This window comes from Cetorhinus maximus, chromosome 18, assembly GCF_964194155.1.
Source record: "Cetorhinus maximus chromosome 18, sCetMax3.hap1.1, whole genome shotgun sequence".
Lineage (NCBI taxonomy): Eukaryota > Metazoa > Chordata > Chondrichthyes > Lamniformes > Cetorhinidae > Cetorhinus > Cetorhinus maximus.
This window is the reverse complement of record NC_135896.1, coordinates 46,303,018-46,323,229: the sequence shown is the minus strand read 5'-3', so window position 1 is coordinate 46,323,229 and position 20,212 is coordinate 46,303,018.

The following is a 20,212-nucleotide window of genomic DNA, read 5'->3' as shown; positions in this document are numbered from 1 at the left end:
GAAGGCCTGCGAGTAGCCTCGCCATTGTCTGATCGGCTTGTGGTTCAGCTGGCCTCCCCAAAAAGAGGCAGCGCAGATCTCTCGCAGCCTCTCCAGCTGGCAGGCAGGACTCCCCAACACCTCAAAAAGATTCCACCCTACGCTCCTTGTCTTCTGAACAAGCGTGATCTTGCTGCCGTGAATTCTCTGTTGACATGGATGATCAGATACGATTTTAAGCACCCACAAGGTAAATTAGTACAATTTTATCAATAGTAAATTTTGAGCTGTTTGAATGTGCCTTCAAACTTACTTGGTGAAAGGGGTGTCATCTACTATTATCTACCACCAAAACCTACATCATTAAAATGAGGAATTAGCAGTTTTCACGGTTTCCCTAACTCTGTCCCTGTCTTACAGGGACGAGTCTCAAGTTCCATTTATAGTGTGAAGAAAATTATCTAAGTGGCAATTTAATGAGCCCTGGTATTTTCAGTGTAAGATTACATATCCTTGTGCAAGCCATTCAGATAAAGCTTTCACACAATTAAATTCATATGTTCATAATAAATATAGTTATGTCCTGATATTGTGGAAATCTGAAAGGTGAATGCTTTCATTGCTAATCTTGCTCATTTGTTGTAGTATTTCATCCATATAGCGCTTTTAACATAGTAAATAATTTTTTGGGTGACGTGTGCACAATAACATTTGTAGTAGAATATAGAATTGAAAGCTGTTGATTATTAAAAGCCGTGTGTAGCTACAGTAGTTAATTAGAACATTATACCTGTACACTCATACTAAATTTTGTTAATTAGGCTCTTTTAACCTTAAGAGAAAAATCTGGAGAGATCAAAATTTCATAGTTCTGCATTTGTCTACATTGAACAGCTGCAACAAGGCCTGGTGTGGTGGAGGAAGAGAGCCTTTGGCAAGCATTTGAAATCGTCAACCATAGTTAGAAAAGTGGCTGTTCAGCAATCGTTTCCCTTAAAGGACAGATTGGAGACTGTAATGCTAATTAGCAGCAAAATGGACTGTTGAATTTTTTTTCATGTATTCATTAATATGATTTCAGTGAACCTTTGCACTATTGCCATCTGGCAGTTACAGCTTCTAAAATAGTACTTTATTGATGTGTAACAACTATCCTGGCTAGCTAAGAATGAAATGATTATTGAACTCCAGTTCCCAGGAAGGGCATAAGAAGCCGCTATAAAGGTTACTGTTGTACAACACTCCCTAAATTAATGCAGAAGAGGATTCATTCTCCAAATTCACAATGCACAACATTTTGTAGATTTTTTTGTGCCAATTGAAGAATATGAACAAGGGCAAATGGCACACTTTTCCTCTTTGCATCAAGTAGTTCCAGTACATTGTGACTCATCCCCTAATAATGTACCCATTACTTCAAGCTCAGAGGCGCAGCCCCTAAAATTCTGATTGATCAGGCATTGCCCATTTAGTTGAGGGTTGAATCTGCAAAAGTTCAGTCTGAAACTTCACAATGAGCCGCCCTTTCCAGAGTATTACCACTTGAGGAAAGCACCAATATTGTACATTACTTCCCCGCAGAAGATTACATTTTTATTTTGTTCAGCTATTTGATTGATTGTAATCAAGACTTATAACATAACAATGGGTGGTAGTTTCCGCTCTGGAGGCCAAGCGTGGTGGTAGACGTGAAGAGCGACGCACTTCCCACCGGCCAGAAAGGTGGGTTTCTGCACCAGATTGTCTGCTTTTCACTCATTATATATGCAGGAATGTGAAGCACATCATATCGGATTCATCCGCCCCATCGTAACCTCATCGGGCTATTTTTCCAGGTAGGCGCCATATTTAAACCACGCCCACACGCATCATTCACTCTCTGCAGCCCAGGACTGGTCGTGGCAAGTGATGGCCCCGAAAGGTAAGAAGCCTACTGCCCCCAAGTTCAGTAACAATGCGCTGGGGACACTTATCAATGCAGTTGAGGAACGCTGGGATATCCTTTACCCTCATGATTGTAGAAGGAGGTCCACCAACTTCATGCCAGCTTGGGAGCAGATTGCCAGAGCGGTCAGCGCCAATGCTTGTCAGAGGAGGATCAAGCAGTGCAGGAAGAGGAATGAATGATCTCATCCATTCCGCCAGGGTAAGTCAACCTTCTCTTCATTCTCAAGCCCATCAGGCATTCGCAGGGTTACAGCCCATAGGGATCTACTACGCTACCAGCTCAAGGGATATCACCACTGACTCTCACACACTTTGACATCTTCATCTCTTCTCACTGTACAGCTCACGTCTTCAGCCCTTATCCAGGTCCAGTCCGCGCACACAAGTCAGGCATCCTCATCATCTGCTTTAAAACCGGCCTGCTCACAGTCTGTCCATTTGTCTTTATTCAGGACAAGATCGCCCACAACAAACGGGAGCGATCCCAGACTGGAGAGGGGGATGCCTGAGTACAGGGCCCTCACCATCTTTGAAGAATGTGTGGCAGAGCTGACTGTTAAGACCCAGACCGTGCCTGCACTGAGGGCGAAACTGGTGTCTCCCAACAGTGAGTACCCATCAACAGCTCAACAGTCACCCGACGAAACTCAGTGCTTTATAAATTTGTTGACTATGCAGCCAATCACTAATTATCTCTTCTCTCTTTGACACTCAACAGCTGTAAAAGGAAGAGGCCCATCAGCCCCTGTCTCCACAGCACCTTGGCTGAGGATCCTGAGGACCCATTAGATGTAGAGCCATCACAGCATTCACCCGCGCTCTCCACCAGAGCAGAGAGACGCACCTCAGTGGAACCTAGTTCTAGAGCAGGTTCAGGATCACACTCTGGAGAGCACAGCACAAATTCCGGTCCACAGCAGGCAGTGGCAGGGACACCCAAGGTCACTAGCACTCTGAAGACTGCTGGAGGCCAGACTCCTGCTGAGTCCAAGTCAGATGACGAGCCTCTGGAATTGGCCCTCTCACAGATATTGGAGCTGCATAGACAGCCACGGGAACAGCAGGTAGGGTTGTCAAACGCTGTCACCAGATTGCAATGGACAATGGAGGAGTCAGTCCATGTTCAGTGATGTAGCACCAACATGCCAGCGCACCAAAGTAAACACTGGTCATGGAGACCTTTGTCCAGGACATTATGAAAATACGAATTAGGAGCAAGAGTAGACTGTTCAGCCCCTCGATCCTGCTCCACCATTCAATAAGATCATGGCTGCTCTGATTGTAACCTCCACCGCACATTCTTGCCTACTGCCGATAATCTTTCACCCCCTTGTTTATCAAGAACCTATCTAGCTCTGCCTTCAAAATATTCAAAGACTCTGCTTCTACTGCCTCTTTTTGAGGAAGAGAGTTCCAAAGACCCACGACCCTCTGGGGGAAAGAAATTCTCCTCATCTGTCTTAAATGAGCAACCCCTTATTTTTAAATCATGACCCCTAGTTCTAAACTTTCCCACAAGAAGAAACATCCTCTCCATATCCACTCTGTCAAGACCCCTCACGACCCTAAATGTTTCAATCAAGTCCTCTTACTCTCCTAAACTCCAGCGGATACAAGCCTAGCCTGTCAGACCTTTCCTCATAAGGCAACCTGCCAATTCCTGGCATTAGTCTAGTAAGCCTTCTTTGAACCGCTAATACATTTACATCCTTCCTTAACTAAGGAGACCAATACTGTATACAGTACTCTAGATATGGTCTTATCAGTGCCCTGTATAACTGAAGCATAACCTCCCTACTTTCGTAATCAACTGCCCTCTCAATAAACGATAACATTCTATTAGCTTTCCTAATTACTTGCTTTACCTGCATACTTGCCTTTTGTGATTCATGCACAAGGGCACCCAGATCCCTCTGAATCTCAGAGCTTTGCAATCTCTCACCATTTAGATAACATGTTTCTTTTTATTCTTCCTGCCAAAATGGACAATTTCACATTTTCCCACATTGTAGTCTATTTGCCAGATATTTGCCCACTCACTTAACCCATCTATGTAATTTGTAGCCTCCTTATGTCCTCTTCACAACTTACTTTCCTACCTATCTTTGTGTCCTCAGCAAATTTAGCAACCATACCTTCGGTCCCTTCATCCAAGTCATTTATATAAATTGTAAAAAGTTGAGGCCCCAGTACTGATCCCTGTGGCACACCATTTGTCACATCTTGCCAACCAGAAAAAGATCCATTTATGCCTACTCTGTTTCCAGTTAGCTAGTCAATCTTCTATCCATGTCAATATGTTACCCCCTACACCATGAGCTTTTATTTTCCACAATAACCTTTAATGTGACATTTTATCAAATGCTTTCTGGAGATCTAAGTACAGTACATCCACCGGCTCTTTATCCACAGTAGATTTGACTCCTTCAAAGGACTCCAATAAGTTGGCTAAATATGATTTCCCTTTTACAAAACCATGTTGATTCTGCCTGATTACCTTGAATTACCTTGCTCTGCTATAACATCTTTAATAGTAGCTTCTAGCATTTTCCCTATAACAGATATAAACCTAACTGTAGTACCTGAAAGTAGTTTCCTGCTTTCTGCCTCACCCCACTTTTTGAATAAAGGAGTTACATTTGCTATTTTCCAATCTAATGGAGCCTTCCCTGAATCCAGGGAGCTTTGGATAATTAAAACCAATGCATCAACTATTTCACTAACTACTTCTTTCAAGACCCTAGGATGAAGTCTATCAGGACCTGGGGATTTGTCAGCCCGCAACTCCAACAATTTGCTCAATACCACTTCTCTGGTTGTGATTTTCCTGATTTCCTCCCTCACTTCCATAAGATCATAGGAGCAGAAATTAGGCCATTCGGCCCCGCCATTCAATCATGGCTGATAAGTTTCTCAACCCCCATTCTCCCGCCTTCTCCCCGTAACCTTTGATCCCCTTACCAATCAAGAACCTATCTATCTCGGTCTTAAATACACTCAATGACCTGTCCTCCACAGCCTTCTGTGGCAATGAATTCCATAGGTTCACCACTCTTTGGCTAAAGAAATTTCTCCTCATCTCTGTTCTAAAAGGTCTTCCCTTTACTCTGAGGCTGTGCCCTCGGGTCCAAGTCTCTCCTACTAATGGAAACATCTTCCCCACGTCCACTCTATCCAACCCTTTCAGTATTCTGTAAGTTTCAATCAGATCCCCCCTCATCCTTCTAAACTCCATCGAGTATAGACCCAGAGTCCTCAAACGTTCCTCATATGTTAAGCCTTTCATTCCTGGGATCGTTCTCGTGAACTCCTCTGGACCCTCTCCAGGGCCAGCACATCCTTCCTGAGATACGGGGCCCAAAATTGCTCACAATATTGTAAATGTGTTCTGACCAGAGCCTTATAAAGCCTCAGCAGCACATCCCTGCTTTTATATTCTAGTCCTTTCAAAATAAATACCAACATTGCATTTGCCTTCCTAACTACCGACTCAACCTGCAAGTTAACCTTAAGAGAATCCTGGACTAGGACTCCCAAGTCCCTTTGCACTCCAGATTTCTGAATTCTCTCCCCATTTAGAAAATAGTCTTTGCCTCTATTTTTCCTACCAAAGTGCATGACCTCACACTTCCCCACGTTGTATTCCATCTGCCATTTCTTTGCCCATTCTCCTAACCTGTCCAAATCCTTCTGCAACCTCCCCGCCTCCTCAATACTACCTGTCCCTCCACCTATCTTTGTATCATCTGCAAACTTAGCCAGAATGCCCTCAGTTCCTTCATCTAGATCATTAATGTATAAAGTGAAAAGTTGTGGTCCCAACACTGACCCCTGCGGAACTCCACTAGTCACTGGCCGCCATCCTGAGAAGGACCCCCTTATCCCCACTCTCTGCCTCCTGCCAGACAGCCAATCTTCTATCCATGCTAGTACCTTGCCTCTAACACCATGGGCTCTTATCTTGCTGAGCAGCCTCTGTGCGGCACCTTGTCAAAGGCCTTCTGGAAGTCCAAGTAGATAACATCCATTGGCTCTTCTTTGTCTAACCTACTCGTTACCTCCTCAAAGAATTCTAACAGATTTGTCAGGCATGACCTCCCCTTGATGAAACCATGCTGACTTTGCCCGATTTTACCATGCACTTCCAAGTATTCTGAAATCTCATCCTTAATAATGGACTCTAAAATCTTACCAACGACCGAGGTCAGGCTAATCGGCCTGTAATTTCCCGTCTTTTGCCTCACTCCCTTCTTAAACGGGGGTTACATTAGCGATTTTCCAGTCCTCTGGGACTCTCCCTGACTCCAGTGATTCCTGAAAGATCACCACTAACGCCTCCACTATCTCTTCAGCTATCTCCTTCAGAACTCTGGGGTGTAATCCATCTGGTCCAGGTGATTTATCCACCTTCAGACCTTTCAGTTTTCCTAGCACCTTCTCCTTGGTAATGACCACCATACTCACCTCTGCCCCCTGACTCTCTTGAACTTTGGGGATGTCACTCGTGTCTTCCACTGTGAAGACTGACGCAAAGTACCTATTCAGTTCCTCTGCCATTTCTTTGTTCCCCATTACTACTTCTCCAGCGTCATTTTCCAGCGGCCCAATGTCCACTTTTGCCTCTCTCTTACCCTTTATATATCTATAAAAACTCTTGCAATTTTCTTTTATATTACTGGCTAGTTTACCCTCATATTTAATCTTCTCCCTCCTTATTTCTTTTTTAGTTGTCCTCTGTTGGTCTTTGTAGGCTTCCCAATCCGCTGGTTTCCCTTTCCATTTCCTGGTTTACAGCTATTTCTGGGATGTTATTTCTATCGTCTATAGTGAAAATCCATGCAAAATACTTATTCAATTCACCTGCCATCTCCTTATTTTCTATTATTAATTCCCCAGTTTCACTTTCTATAGGACCATCCCTCGCTTTTTTAACTCTTTTCTTATTTAAACATATGTGCCAGCACTTGCACTCCTTAGCCCTAGCCATTGGAGGGACCCAACAGTGGCTAAGCGAGAGACATTTGACCTCACTCCAGGTGCCCCTTCTCCTCAAGGAGTCAGGCAGAGGCCCTCAGGCATTGATAGGAAGGAGGACCATCAGCTGGGCACCCCAAGAGCCATCCACCCAGATAACTCTGATAGTACCCAGCCAATCCCAAACTCCTCTGCCTGTGACTCCATCACCTGAAGCTCCACAGGCCAAGGATGGTGCACCTGCCTCATAGCAGAAGACCCAAAGCAGGCTGGGGTCCTCCAGAGGATACCCCTCAAGGTCATCGCAGACAACAGGCATAGCAGTCAGCAGGCTGCCTCCACTTCTGCTGTGGATGTTGAGGAAGCACCTAGACATAGCAGCAGGGTAAGAAAAATTAAGAAATACTAAGAGCACAAAGGTAGCACAAGTGTCCATAACTTATATCGAATTTGCACAAATGTAAATAGATTTTTACTCATTTCATTTCCCATGTTCTATCTGATGAAACACTCTGTGGTCTGTCAAGTATCACAGATGCCACCCCCATCCTGCCAAAGTCCCATCGTCTGCCTCCACTCTTTGTTGTCTATAACCAGCGCATTACAGTCCCTGACTGTTCTTTGTGCAGTGTCAACATTAGTGAAACCTCTGCCTCTGAGAAAGGTATGGTTGGCCAAGGCATATCTGAGACCTGCTTCAGAGGCTCATATCATGTTGCCTCATGAGTTTAGAATCTGGAGGCTGATTTAGTCCCAGATGCTTCTGCACTCATGTGCTCAATGTGGATCTTACAGGATTGAATGGTGATACACATGGAGTCAGTGCATCTTTCATTGGCCTCCATGTACTTTCTGTAAGCTTGAATGAGCTTCACATATGAACCTAAGCTCAGACCTCTTATACGCTCCTGTCTGCCTGCAGCGTTATCTCGTGTCCACGTGTATACGTCTGAACGCCACCCCAACATTAGTCCCCACATTCCAACTTCCACAATTTAGAGCTATGAGCCTCACTGACAGATATTGAGCCTTGCGATTCCTGCTAGGTGTTTAAACTGTGTGACCTGTTGTAGTGCAGAGGCCCCAGGTGCTTGACTTGCACATGGGAGGATGCAGCATTGGGCCAGAAGGTCTGGCTAGAGTCTTGTCACATTGACTATCTCAGATCTGGCAGGGGGTTAATCAACATGGCAATGTGCAACTGACCATTGCACAGGTGTGCCTGGGTTCCATGTGCATTTGTCAGACTGTTGGAATGAAAATGTAGAGGTCTCAGCTGGAATCAGAGCGAGTCTCCGAGATGCCTGATGTGCACTCATTGTTATCAACAATTGGAATCCCTAAGACCCAGATGGAGTGTCATTTTCTTTTGGACCCACAAATGCCTTACTCGGCAGCACAAGACACTGGGAGACTTTAACCAGAGGCATGGTTATGAGTGCTTGACAGATATCAGACTATGCTGCTCCTGAGGCTTTCATAGTCCACTGAAATGTGAGCTGAAGTGCAGCATTGCATCCATTACTGAGAGTTACAGATGACTGTGGTCCTAAAGATATATCTAATGCTGGGGACTGAGTACGCCAGGAACTAAGTATGATGATGAGGCCTGAGCACTTGTCTTGCATGACCAATTGCCTGTATGGGCAAAACACAGTGCAGATTCAGAATCAACCCCAATCATGAAGGTGAGAACCCTGAGCTATGATTGTCCTCCTTGAGGCACCTTGTCAGACTGCAGGCATACTGCCACAAGAGCACTGAGGATTACAGCGCTGCTTCTGCACCTTGAAGACTGCCATAGGCAGTGGAATGTTGGCAAGATGCTTGAAGAGGCTGTATTATGTCTACTCTGCTCACAAAATGCCATGTTGCAGTTATTATCCCATAACAGGCCACAAGCTCCAGCGGCTGCCGTACCTTTCAAGGATGAGGACATCATGATGCAAGATTGTCACTCCTTGTTCAGAGGTGGATGTTGACCTGATTAGGATCGCAACCAAGGTGTTAAGGTGGACCCAGCATGGACGGCACTTGTGAAAGAGGCTTGTATGAGCTAGTCGTCATCATTCTCCTGGAGCCTGGCGGCTATAAGCATGTCACATGCACACCTGCCTCATCTGGCCCCCGCTATGGCCTCTTCCTCTGGAACCTCATCGAGCTCAGCCCCTTTGACACCCCCACCATCGGAGGAGACGTGCAGCTCCTCCATCTCTCATTCTGGCAAGTCGCTCCCCTTTGGAGCACCAGGTTGTGTAGAGCATAGCAATCCATGATGATCCATGAGACCTTTTGGGAAGAATACTGGAGAGCAGCGCATGACCTGGTCAGACATCAGAAACACATCTTCAACCAATGAGCTTGTTACAGAATGAGCAGTGTTATACCAGTCCTCTGAGGCACTTTGTGGCCGACAATCAGATGTTATCAACCATATCCTTTGCGAGTAGCCTTTATCACCAAGGAGCCAAACCTGGATGCACTTAGGGCCCTCGAAGATCTGTGGCACCTGCGAGTGACTTGGTGTATGCGTCATGGGAGTTTCCAAGGTATCTCGCACATACCTGTATTTTCTACTTCTGCTTCAGACAAGCTGCACATTGAGAGAGTGGAACCCTTTCCTGTTAACGAATTATAGTGGCCTTTCGCAGGGAGCTTTTAAATCCATATGAGTGCAGTGGATGATACCCTCCACCTTTGAGAATTCAGAGGTCATTACAAATCCCACTGCTCTTGCAACCAGGCTTGGCTTCATCCAGAGAAAACTGGATGTAATTGTGTGCCTTGCTAAATAGGGCGTCCATAATCACTCAAATGCATTTGTGAGCAGATGCTTGAGAAATCCCGCAGAGGTCCCCAGTGGAGCCCTTTAATGAGCCACTCGTGAAGAAGTTCAGAGCAGCTGTGACTTTTAGAGCCACTGGAAATGGGATCCTCCTAGTCCCTGCGACATCAACCCCTCCCGGAGAATGTGGCAGATGTGAGACACCACATCCCTACAGATGTGAAGGCATCTACGACACTGTCTCTTGCTCATCTGGAGGTATGAGTCATCTTCTGTACACCCTTGGTCTTCCCAGGCTCCTCTGCTCCATGGTTCTGTCAGCCTCAGCTTCTGGGTTTTGAGGGGGCCTCTTCCCTTACCCCTGCCTATTGGTGACAGGCCCTTCTCCTCCTTAGTTGCCTGATTACCAGGATAAAGACCATGTAGCCTGGTCAATCCATAAGGCACTCATGCTCATATCTGCAGAAACATGAATGAACATAAGCCTGCCATGGCCACCTTCTATTGGCTAACAAGGGAGTCATTGTGGAGCCCATGGGTCACTTTTATACCAGCCATTATATCCCCACTGAGTCCCTTGGAGCGCTATTACAGCCTTCTTGGGCCGCCAGTAGAGAACCCACTACCCCAAACCCCCCACAATACCCCTCCCCTCAAATGACAAAGGCTGACAGGGGCTTGGATCTGACTGAGTTCTGCCAGGCGAGAGTAGCCTCAGTCAGGGCACTGTCAGACTGTATCCTTTGGATTACACAATAGCCCCAAGTTGCACTCATTTTATGAGGGTATTGTGGAGGAGGGGGCCTTCAAAATCTTAACCTGCCAGCTGCAAGGTTTAGAGTTGCTAGGACCATTAGGCATATGCATTTTGGCCCATGGCCCTTTTTCAGTTGGTCCCTTCTGACACTCAGGATTTCCCAAGAGAGAGCCAAAAGGTCTTTGGAAGCCAATCCTACAATGGCCCCAGTTGGGTTTATACTCGAGCAAGAATGTGCAACATGATTTAAGGCACCACGTTGCCTAAATTGGCATTTGACTGTTCCTAAAATCTCCTAGCCATGCCTTCCTCTCCATTTGGTAAAGGGGAAATTAGCTGGGTACCCCTTCAATCGGCTCACAAGTGCAGTAGTCAACTCCTCCCACAAGCCCTGCCAGCCCTCCACATGCAATTTTTTTCATAGCTTGTCGAAATCCCTCCCACCATTCTGGAGGAGCATCATCTTCATGTCCCCCTCCCTCCAATCACACTCCTTCCTCCGCCTCTAATCCTTGATCCCATTGTTAGTGTGGTTGATATCCCTCTCCTCCCCCTGCAAAGCGTTTATTGGTGATGTCCCAATGACCCATGTAGACCTGACCCCTTCCCATCTTGAGGCCCATTGCACTGTGACTTAGAGACATCCCCCCCCCCCCCACTCTCCAATGAGACCATCGCGTGCCCCCTCCCACATTACCTGTTCCCATCTACAGGCTGCAGATGCCTCCCCTGACTGTGACTGTGCCGTCGGCAGTCCAGTTTCAAGCCACCAACCCCCAGGACAAATGTGTGAGGGACTGGCCACACCCTGCACACCATACTGGGCATGACTGAGACAAGACTGAGTCTCTCCCCTTCCCTGAACTGGGGCCAGGACAGGCATGCCAAGCACGGCTCTCTAAATTGTTGTGCAACTGTCCAGGACTGTCTCTGCTTTCTGGCTGACTAATTCTCCCCCTCGCAATCCCAGTCATGTGTCTGTGTGCTCTCTTCCCCAGTCATGCCCCACCCCCCCAATCATGCCTTCGCCCTGCAGCCCCTTCCCTTGCCTCTGTCTTGTCTCACCTCCCCGCCCCCTCCCCCATTTAATCCTTCACGCTCCGCTGCCTCTCCCCCTGCCTTCCACCGTCACGGTGGTGTGGCCTGGTAAGCCTTGGCTCTGACTCTCCTTTGGGGTCCCGCTGGCCATGCTTGCACAGTCTTGGCATGGAGTCGGAGCAGCTGCAAGCACAGCGCAATGAAAGGTAGGTGAACACACCTCAAGGTCACAAGTGAAGTGGTGGTCAGTAGGTGAACGTCACTTATACCCGGTTGTGGTTCACGCTGGCCTAAGTAGCCATTGGCATGACCGTTTGGTCTGAAGTGGGGACGTGATTCTGGCAAGCTGCCTCCTTAATGAATATTCATGATATTCAAATGTGGTTCCCGACATGGCACACAGGCTAGCCAACCCACGAAAGTCGGGAGCAGAAAATTGCAATCTATTTTATATGTCGGCGGGAAACTGGCTTCTCCATGTTTTCCCGTCTCGCCTGCCATGACGCCTACTGCTGGCGGGACCGAAAATTCCTGCCTGATGTTTGGACAATATCTTCACTCAATTTTTAAATGTGTAGACTATTGGAAACTGATGAGGAAACATCAAGCAATGAAGTGAAATAGATCTGACCATAAGAAAATCGGAAGTAAGGTCCATCATTATATAAATGCAAGCTAAGACAGCTTCTGATAAAGAGCTGCAATCGGAAAATCCAAGAAATACCATTTCAAATCAGGAGTTTCATGGATATCTGGAGCCACAAGCATATCTTGAACTGTGTTGAGAACCCACTGTTAGCTTAGGATCTACTGATGCATATTTTGAAATGTCCGTGTTATCTTGATGACACTGCTAGCACAGTATAAAAAGGAAAAGAAGTATCAGCTGCATTTGGTGACAACTATATACCTAGCGAGAATGGAGGTGATTGGATAATTCCCCCGTCAATCATGCCTCTAGGTGACTGGGAGAGATTTTTACCCACATATTTGTACACTTTTAACTATCCTCCACCCACTACAGTTTGCCAGTGAAATCATGTTGCCTTTATTGGGTGATGTTGCTGTAGTTTTGGTCATGATACGAACATACGAACAAGGAGCAGGAGTAGGCCATTCAGCCTCTCAAGCCTACTCTGTCATTTAATAAGGTCATAACTGATCTGATAGTAACCTGAAATCTGTATCCCACCTATCCCTGATAACCTATCACCCCCTTGCTTACCAAGCTGCCTTAAAATATTCAAAGACTCTCCTTCCACCACCTTTTCAGGAAGAGAGCTTCAAAGACTCATGACCCTTTGAGTGAAAAATCTCTGACAATGGCCGACCCCATATTTTTAAACAGTGACCTCTAGTTCTAGATTCTCCCACAAGAGGAAACATTGTCTCCACATCCACCCTGTCAAGACCCCTCAGGATCTTAAAGGTTTCAATCAAGTCGCCCCTTACTCTTCTAAACTCCAGCTGATACAAGACTATTCTGTCCAACCTTTCCCCATAAGACAACCCACCCATTCCAGGTATTAGCCTGGTAAACCTTCTCTGAACTGCATCCAATGCATTTACATCCTTCCTTAAATAAGGTGACCAATACTGTACACAGTACACCAAATGTGGTCTCACTAGTGCCCTGTCCAATTGATGCATAACCCCCCTACTTTTGTATTTAATTTCCCTCACAATAAATTATAACATTCTATTAGCTTTCCTAATTACTTGCTCTACCTGCATTCTCGCCTTTTCTGATTCATGCACTTGGACACCCAGATCCCTCTGCACCTCAGAGCTCTGTAATCTCTCACCATTTAGATAATAGAATTCTCTTTTATTCTTCCTGCCTAAATGTTCAACCTCACATTTTCCCATATTATACTCCATTTTCCAGATCTTTGCCCAATCATTTAACCTATCTATGTCTTTTTGTAGCCTCCTTATGTCCTCTTCACAACTTACTTTCCTACCTACCGTTGTGTCATGAGCAAACTTGGGGCAGCCATCCCTTCATCCAAGTGATTTATATAAATTTTAAACAGTTGAGGTCCCAGAACTGATCTCTGTGGCACACCACTCGTTACATCTTGCCAACGTTTGATGTGGCACTTTGTCAAATGCCTTCTGGAAATCTAAGTACAGTACATCCACTGGCTCCCTTTTATTCACAGCACATGAAAGAACTCCAATAAGTTGGTTAAACACAATTTGCCTTTCACAAAACCAGGTCGATTCTGCCCGATGACCTTGAGCTTATCCAAGTGTCCTGCTATAACTGTTTTAATAGTAGCTTCTAATATTTTTCTTACAACAGATGTTAAGCTAACTGGCCTGTAGTTTCCCACTTTCTGTCTCCCTCCCTTTTTGAATAATGGAGTTGCATTTGCTATCTTCCAATCTAATGGGACCTTCCCCAAATCTAGGGAGTTTTGGAAAATTAAAACCAATGCATTAACTACCTCACCAGACACTTCTTTTAAGACCCTAGGACAAAGTCCATCAGGACCTGGGCTCTTGTCAGCCCGCAGCTCCAACAATTTAATCAGTACCACTTCACCGGTAATTGTAATTTTCCTGAGTTCCTCCCTCCCTTCCATCTCCTGGTTTATAGCTGCTTCTGGGATTTTATTTGTATCCTCTATAGTGAAAACTGATGCAAAATACTTGTTCAATTCATCTGCCATCTCCTTGTTTTCCATTATCAATTCTCCAGCCTCACTTTCTATAGGACCAAAGCTCATTTTGTTAACTAATTTTTAAAATATTTATAAAACTCTTACTATCGGTTTTTATATTTCTGGCTAGCTTTCTCTCATACTCTAATTTTCCCCTCCTTATTAGCCTTTTAGTCATTCTTTACTGTTCCTTATATTCTGTGCAATCTTCTGACCTGCCACCTGTCTATGCACAATTATATGCTTTTTCTTTAAGTACTATTTGTAACCTTTCTACTTAACTATGGATGGTGTGTCTGACCCTTGTACTTTTTCTTACATCGGAATGTATCTATTCTGTGCATTCTGGAATACCCCCTTAAATATTAGCCACTGCATCTCTATTGACCTATCCCTTGACCTAATTTTCCAATTCACTTTAGCCAGCTCAGTTTTCATGCCTTCATAATTGCCCTTATTTAAGTTTAAAAACATACTCTCAGTCCCACTCCTCTCTCCCTCAAACTGAATGTAAAATTCAATCAAATTGTTATTGCTGCTGCCTAGGGACACCTTCGCTATGAGATCATTGATTACTCCCTTCTCATTGCACAATACCAGGTCTAGTATAGCTTCTCTGGTTGGCTCCAGAACATGCAGTTCTAAGAAACTATCCTCAAAACATTCAATGTACTCTTCATCTAGACTATCTTTGCCCATCTGACTTTTCCAGTCTATATGTAAATTAAAATCTCCCATGATTATCGCCTTTCTGACAAGCTCCAATTATTTCTTCCTTTATGTTCCAGCCTACCATGTGGTTACTATTAGAAGCCTGTACACGACTCCCACAAGTGACTTCTTGCCTTTACCTTTTCACATCTCTACCCAAACCGTTTCCACATCCTGGTTTCCTGAACTTAGGTCATCCCTCCCTATTGTGCTAATACCATCATTAACTAACAGAGCCACCCCTTCACCTTTCCCTCGCTTCCTGCCCTTCCTAATATCCTGTACCTTTCAATATTCAGGTCCCAATCCATGTCCTCCTGCAGCCATGTCTCTGCAATGGCTATCAAATCGTAATTATTTATTTCTATGCGCGCTCTCAGTTCATCTGTTTTCTTTCGAATGCTACGTGCATTCAGATACAGAGCTTTTAGTTTTATCCTTTCATTCTTTTTATAAGCTCTAGTTTCCTCTGTTGATTTACTGTTAGATTTGTACTCTCTATCCCTTCCTGTCACAGTCTGTTTTACATTTCCAGTAATAATACCTTTTTCTTTTGCCTTGTCTCTGCTCTTTGATTTACCAGATCTTCCCAAATTTGATTACTATTTCTTCTAGTTCATAGAGGCTCTGGAGGAATTTTAACATGGGTGAACACATGGGATTGGGTGCTGATGTGGGTGTTAATGGGGAAAAATTCCAAGTATGTCAGAAAGCTGGCTCCAGCCTGCTGATTTCCAGGCTTTACCAAGGTGAGGTAAGGGGCAGGCAACTAATCCATTCCCAGGTGGTGGTTTGGCATTTTAAATATGTTAATAAGGCTGGCAGCTCTGATTTAACCCGTTTTGCAGGTTTTCAAAGCAGGTATTCCCAGGCTTCAAGAAACCCAGCAGCTGAAGCAATGTGAGGAGAGCCTCAGAGAGAAGGTGAGTGCCTTTATAATGCTACTTGTAGGCCAGGAGTCACAAGAGTGCTTCCCTCCAGTCCTTTAAGATACGCACAGAAATATTTAAATGACCTGTGAATTTACACAAATCACTTGTGCACTATAAAAAACTTAGAGGGTACATTGCTGCCCCACCCTCCAATAAAAAGGCCCCTGGGGGCAAGATTGGATCCCCATGCCCCTCACCCAGCCCCAGGTCAGGGATCAGACATACCTGACCAGGTAGTAAACTCCAAAGTGCTTCCCGCCCAATTGAAAGCCACACTTCCCAATCAGCCTGACTTCTGGCAGGAAACCAGTTGAACAAAAGGACACATGCTGTGGAATTAAAGCTCCACAACTCACTGGAAAACACAGACTTCCGGGTTCCCTGTCCACAATTCCGCCCCTGCACTTACTTAACCTGTCCCAGTGAGCCTTTGAGTCTGTGGATTGTTTGCTACAGTGCACTGTTTGGATAGACACTCTCTTTGAAAAAATAGACTTTGTTTTCTGTAAAATGGGCATAGCTGTGTGTCCCGCAGTTAGTTCTGCCCCTGCGCCAATTCATTGGTGCTCACAGTGGTGTCAATAGGCAGTATTCAGTATATCTTTGTTCTGAGAAGTCATTTGTTATTTCTGTAAGAAGGTGGGCCTTAGTAAAAATAATTACTTGTATTTATGTGAAGCAAAATTTAACACTGAGCTATGTAACACAATATTAGGGCAAATGGCCAAGTTTGATCAGAGAATTAAGTATTAAAGAGTGTCTTAAAGGAGAATAGTGGGGCAGGGAGTTTTGGAGAGAAAATTCCAGAGTTCTAGAGCCCTGGCAGCTGAAGGCATGGCTGCCAATGGTAAAGCAATTAAAATCAGAGCTCCTCAAGAGGCCATAATTCGAGCAGTGCAGCTATCTTGGAGAGCTGTAGGGCTGGGGGGAGATTGGAAATACTGTAGGGAGGAGCAAGGCCAAAGAGGGATTTGAAAACAAAGATAAGAATTTTAAAATCAAGGTGTTGCTTGGCAAGGCACCAATGTAGGTCAGCAAGCACAGGGGTGAGTTAGGTCTCTGGGAAATAGAGTTTTGAATAACCTCAGCCGTAAAAGGTATTGAACCCATTCTGTTGGCGTTAATCTGCACCACACTCTAGCCAACAGAGCTAACCGACCCCATCGTGGTTGCAATGCATTATATAGAAACTACTTTGGCCAGCCTCCAGAAGATGTACCAGGGTAAGGTAATTGCATCTATCAAGGTGTAGAAGCAGTTACTCTGAGCTTGCCCTTAATTTTGTCTTTTAATTAGGTGATGGATTTGCTTTGTATGCCTTTCCTTCTGTAATTTTCTGGTGTTGCCACGACCTTGACATTTTCATCTACAATACAATCTTCTCAGAAGAAAACAATCTTAAGTATTGCTAAAAAAGAGCCATGTCTAAGCTTAGCATCCTGCACTAATCAGGACACGTCTCAAGAATACTAATTTATGGGGAAAACAACATTGTTTTCCCCATATATTAGTATTCTTGAGAAGTGTCCCGATGAGTGCAAGACAATAAGCTTAGACATGGCTCTTTTTCAGCAGCACTCAAATAGTTAGCATGTAAATAAATGTTTTTTAACAAAAGACCATTGCCTCCAACAGGATCTCTTGTAGGCTAAGAAGCCAAAGAATCCTGAGGTAAACCCACATTAACAGAAAGAAGAGTTTGAATTAGAGACCACATTTATTTGATGTATTTTCCGGAATGACTCCCCGAGGCCAAAAATTGTTTAAGGCCTTAAAATGAATTCCTAAGCACTTCCCAGCAAATTTCCTGCAGTGGCTTCTCCTCTCACTCCAGCATTCATCACGTCAAGAATACCCCAAGGATCCACTCCCATTCCTTATCTACATATTGGAACCTTGCCAGTGCTGCATGTTTGACATTAACTTTCAGAAAAGGTTGGAAACTGCATCTTTTGGAATTGATTTCAGAAAGTCCTTCATACAAAGATCAACATTTGGAATCAACATTCAGTAAGCTTGGGACCAAAGACCTTGAAATGAGGAGACTAGACTTTCTTTGAGCATAGAAACCCTGCCTTTTCATCAACACCCCCTACTCATTATTCAATGCCAAACTAACACACAGCCACATTCTGGATATTAAGATAGATGCAACATGCTCTTCTGTCACCTCTTCTGTCATTGCAACAGCCCAAGCTTGTGCAAATTTGAGAGATATACATGCGCAGTTTTAAAAATATATATATTAATGCTTACTAAAAGTTTTATGAGCCATAATATTTTTGTAGGGGAGGAAAAACCTTAATGACTATATATCACACTGATCTGTTGTGCATACCAAAAACCCTATTGTGGTGATTATCATAAAATCTGGCTTTGCATGACATTTCCAGTCATCTATATCAAATGTCATGTACACACAGAAATGGAACTTCAAAATTTTATGTAGCTAAGAATTATAAACTTATAAAGAGAATTAGAGTTAATTATGTGAGAGTCCAATTTACAATATAGATTTTATGATATATCAAATTTTAGTTGGCGTTATTGTGAGTAATTAGATGCTTCAAGTGCTGCAGTATAATGATTGCACAAGCTGTCTGTCCAGCCCCAACCTCCCACTCAACAGCTCCTGTAAACCCCTCCCCCACCACCGCCCCAGATTTTCACCCTGGGGGGTTACACGAAGTCTGAGGCATTAAATTTTGGGAAGAAATGGCTTGGAAGCTGCTTATGTCTTCTGTAAGATCTCTGATATACTCGTTTCTAGTTATCAGAGTCTGACTTTGATTCCTTACGGGGAGTCATGATGTTAGCCACTTTCCATTCAGATAGAACAACAGTAGTTGATCGAGATGATTAAATTACATTAGCCAGTGAGCAGTGAATTATGTGGCTGGGACCTCAATTTAGCAAAACGTTACACCATACTCTAGCATCATTCAAGCCCCCGGTGAGTTTGTACTCAAGGATTGGACTTAATGGACTGAATGGCCAGTTCATATGCTTTTATTACTCTCTACAGGAGTATTTAGTAACCAAGTGAGGAACATTATTCATGGTGAATGCATCACTAAGTAGGCCTGTTGATAACTTAAATATTGTTCGTAGTTATATCTTTGGTTAGCTTGGAACCCATCATCATATTTGAGTATTTCAAGTGGGCAATTGAGAAATCTTATAGATTGTGTTTCTCCATTCTTGCTGAAAAATACACACACACACACACACACACACACGCGCGCACATGCACGCATGCACTCACTTTCACTCTGAAGGCTTGTGAATCACTCTTCCCCATGCCCCCTCCAACCCAAGTGTGCACAGTGGCATCGCTGAATTGTAGATGGTTTATACAATGCAGCTTAACAACACTAGTAACCTTGCTGTTGCTAATGACAGTTTATGCAGCTAACATTTGCTTTCAGAGTTATCTGTGGTTCAATGCAAAGATTCCCAGCCCCCCTGTAACTGGTCTCGATTTCCAGTTCCAATTATTAAGTTAGACTGACTGACCAGTCATCAATAATGCCATGCTGTATTACAAACGTGCTTGGCTTAAATGGTCTATTGAGTTAAATTGTGTGTTGACTTAACTCCAATTTATCATTACCAAATATGGCATCTTGGAATTAAATTAACCCAAAAGAGAGTGTGCTTATCCCTCTCTCCCAAAATCGCATAGTCATGAATTGGTTATTAGGTAAGTGATAATGGTGGGATTGAGCACTTGCTTGGCGAACAGCAGATACAATTCACTATAAAATGTGCAGGTGTTTATTCTCACAAGTGGAAACATGCTATGGGTAGGGCAAGGAAGCAGGCCCCAAATGTAGCCCAGCTGGAACAGCGATTGAACCCCATGCAGTTGGCACCAATCTGACCCACGCTGGCCGTCCAGCCAACTGCCAACCCAAAGAGTCGGAGTTGCTGCGGCAACATACATTTTTACAAACATATTGCAGCCTGGAGCTATGGATAGTGATGATAGAGACTCCAATTTCTTTCCATCACATGGCTGACCAGGAACCTTTCCCACTGTTACTCCCAATTACGCCATTGGCGTATGTTGGAAGAATTTACAAGTTGATGCCAAACCTGTTTGGCCACATTACCAACGCACCTTCCTTAGCCATCAAGTCCTGGAGTGGGACTTGAACACAGAGCTTCCGGCTCAAAGGCAGGGATGCTACCCACTGCGCTACAAGTCCTCCTTGAAATCAATTACTTGGGGGAATCTTCTGGTCCCGCCAGCTGCGGGAAGCTTGGCAGGTGGGGGAGCATAATTTGGCAGGAGGCCAAAAATCAGTTTCCTGAAGGCGAGATGAAATCCAACAATTAAGCTCTCGGGTTTAAAGGCAAATTGAACTTCCTGGCGAACAATGTCAGGAAGCCCTTTTGCATGCATTAGCAAGTCATG